The sequence below is a fragment of the Onychostoma macrolepis genome, chromosome 13 (genome assembly GCF_012432095.1).
Source record: "Onychostoma macrolepis isolate SWU-2019 chromosome 13, ASM1243209v1, whole genome shotgun sequence".
NCBI classification, from domain to species: Eukaryota; Metazoa; Chordata; class Actinopteri; order Cypriniformes; family Cyprinidae; genus Onychostoma; species Onychostoma macrolepis.
The window spans coordinates 29669172-29672709 of NC_081167.1; the positions used below are offsets into that span (position 1 = coordinate 29669172).

The following is a 3538-nucleotide window of genomic DNA, read 5'->3' on the forward strand; positions in this document are numbered from 1 at the left end:
TAAATTCTAATAATATTTCACATTCATACTGTTTTTATTTTATTTTTAATCAAATAAATGCAGCCCTGGTCAGTAGAAGAGACTAATTTTTTTTTAAAAATCTTACTTTTGTGTGTATTATATAGTATATACAGAAACAGAGGCACTGAGAGATAATTAATAATTGATTAATGTATCTGTTTTATTCATTTCTACGGCAGGAAGCAGCAATAATGAGTCTCTCTCACGTTCCACAGGAACTCAGAGACGTGAAGGTAAGCGGAGGTAAACGGTAAAGGATGGAAGCCGCTGGTGAAACAATGGCAGCTCAGTCCTGCAGCTCAGGATTTGTGCCATTAGCAGGCAGCCTGTCACATCTCATCCGGCCCTAAACGACGTGCGTGCGTGTGTGTGTGTGTGTGTGTGTGTGTGTGTGGCGCGGCTCCCACCGGCATTGTGCTCATAATTAAGTGTGATTTCCACTGGCAGAATGACGGAATAAGAATGAGGGGAAAGCATTTCTGCTCTCTGGTTCATCACTCGTCTCGTCTCACACACACTGACGGCTGCTTAAGACCTTCTGAACACTCATTAAGTCCTCGCACACTTTCTCTTTAAATTAAATGGTCATTTCAATGTTTTTTTCCCTTCAAATGTTTCCTTGTGTTCAATCACAATCAGGGCCTGTCAAGCTCCAAAAAAAGATTTGATTTACAAATTTAACTTTCGTTCAGAAACTAGACTAGGTCAATTTACTCCAGATATCTGACAGATGAGAAAAATCTAATCAGTCTAGATTTATCTGGTCCCCAATTTTAAAGGTCTTTAAAGGTCATTCCTGAGCTGCAGTGTTGTTACTAAAACTTTACAAAAATAGTTTTGTCAACTGAAAAAAAGAAACCGAAACAACTGAAAATGTTAACTGACATAAATATTAAGTATTAAATGAAAAAAGAAAAAGAAAAGAATATTAGAGATGTTACTCTGGTAACTAGGCCTACCTGAAATAAAATAAGTACTACAGTTACTAAAACTGAAATAAAAAAAATAAAGCTAAATAGAAATATTAAATAATACTAAAAATGACAAAAGCACATAAAATTACTAAAACAAACTAAAATAAAAATAAAACCTTAAAGTAAAAGCAAAATCAAAAATACTAATAAAAGATAGTATGTAAATAATGGTAAAATAACAATGCTGATTAGGTTTCCCAAACCCCCATGTTGCTCCGCCCACTACTAACGCCATTGGTTGAGCCAATGTTGCTAGTTCGGCTCAGTAGAGCAGTTAAAACAAAAACACCTTTTTCAGTGGCTCTATGACAGTTCCAGCGTTTAGCTTGTTTTCACAATCAGTTTTTAGATCAACCAATGGATGACTTATAGTTATATCTGCATAGTAAACTGAGATAGTAGGAAACAGCATTTAAATTGAATTTTAGACCATCAAAAGTAGGGTAGGCTAACCAGACATCCCCTTTGTCCTGGCTGGGAAAATTTGAAAAATTGCCTAAAATGACTAGAGTTTTGTCTTATTTTCCTACTGATGCTCTCTCTGCAGTCTTCAGCAAGTGTGAAAACAACAGGAAAACAAAGGCCACACCCGGCCTTTTTAACTCGATTTAGGAGAAAATAAATAAATAATGTACCAGAAAAGTAGTTCTCTGAGACCCTCCATAGACAGCAACGCAACTGAAATGTTCCTTGCTCCAGAAACATCGTAAGGACATCGATACAACAGTCCATGTGACATCAGTGGCTCAACTTAAATTTTTGCGCTTTCCCCTGAACATAATCAACGTAATCAGTGTTGTTTACATTCAGGAGAAAGCGCGTGCATGCGTCGTGGTACTCTCCAAAATGACGGAAGACGGTAACTCGGGGAGAAGAATTGTTAAATAAATCATTTTTGTTTTCTTTGCACACAAAAAGTAGCTTCACAAAATTGAAGTTGAGCCACTGATGTCACGTGGACTGTTTTATCGATGTCCTTGCTACGTTTCTGGGTCTGGGAACATTACAGTTGCGTTGCGGAGCTCTTGGATTTCATCAAAAATATCTTAATTTGTGTTCTTGCGGGTTTGGTGCGTAATTAATGACAGAATTTTACTTTTGGGGTGAACTACCCCTTTAAGTAAATAACAATCACGTCAACTTTTGTTATTCACATGAACGTTTATAAAGACAGCAACAATTTCACATTCAATTCAGTCAATTTTCCTTCAGTGAATAAATGTAAAATAAGAAGCATCTCTAGATGTTGTGTGTGAGCCAACCCACCAACCAGTCTGTTTCCATAGAGAAGGGCGAAACGAATCCACCTGAGCAGCAGCAACGTAGCATAAACAAAGATTCAATTAGGAGACAAGATTGTACCTGTCCACTGAACGCTGCAGGTGCCGTGTGTGATCCGCCTCGAGCTGATGCATGTGCCGCTCATAAACCTGCATTATTATTCTGCTGGATGTGTTCATTGTTGAGTGACGACGTGATGCTCATCTGATCAAACTCAAGGGTTTGGGATGGAGTGTTAAAGGAATAGTTCACCCAAAAATTAAGATTTGCTGAAAATGTGCTCACCCTCAGACCATCCAAGATGTAGGTGAGTTTGTTTCTTCATCAGATTTGGAGAAATGTAGCATTGCATCAGTGTCTCAGCAATGGATGCTCTGCAGTGAATGGGTGCCGTCAGAATGAGAGTCCAAACAGCTGATAAAAACATCACGATAATCCACACCACTCCAGTCCATCAATTAACATCTTGAGAAGACAAAAGCTGTATGTTTATAAGAAACAAATCTGTCAAGATGTTTCTAAATTCAAACCGTTGTTAAAATACGAGTCCATAATCCATAATAACGCTTCCTCCAGTGAAAAAGTGGTCTGGTCTGAATCAGGAGAGAAATCTGCACAGATCAAGCACCGTTTACAAGCTTTTGTCTTTTCAAGACATTAACTGATGGACTGGAGTGGTGTGGATTATTGTGGATCAGCTGTTTGGAATCTCATTCTGACGGCACCCATTCACTGCAGAGGATCCATTGGCCACCAGCAAGTGACGCAATGCTACATTTCTCCAAATACTATTCTGATTAATTTTACACAAACGGATGGTAAATATCTTTTCATGATGATGCAATCAAATTGTGCAGTTTGGTGTCCTATTTTACAAACTAAACTTGTTTTGTTGGAAAAAAAATACAAAGGCATTTAAACAGGGGTATCTAATGTATTTAAAAACAATACAAATGTATAATACTAACAATTTAAGTTCCGGGGGGAAAAAATGAAAAAAAAAATAGTGGGGAGTAAAACCAGAAGATGAACATGCAAATATACATTCATATGATTAGTACAAACAAATGACATTTTGCTTCAGGTGAAATCCACAGGTAACAAAGACAAAAACAGCTTACATTTCAAAAGTGCTTTCTTTAAAAAGTAAAACAAATTAAGACTTTAAAAAAGAGCACCTGTCTCTACTTCAAATAAGGAGACAATTAAAAAAAATGTTTAAAAAAGGCACTAAATGCTACATAACCCTTATAATTCACAGA

General features: G+C 37.0%; 1 protein-coding gene across 1 annotated transcript in view; it reads right to left on the reverse strand.

Annotated features, from left to right (window-relative positions):
• Positions 1 to 3190: 3190 nt before the first annotated feature.
• disc1 (DISC1 scaffold protein) overlaps positions 3191 to 3538 on the reverse strand; it is a 56089-nt gene continuing 55741 nt past the window's right edge. The window contains exon 14 of the mRNA XM_058796049.1: positions 3191 to 3538. This exon is cut by the window's right edge and continues 978 nt beyond it. The gene's annotated coding sequence lies outside the window, so the exon portion shown is untranslated.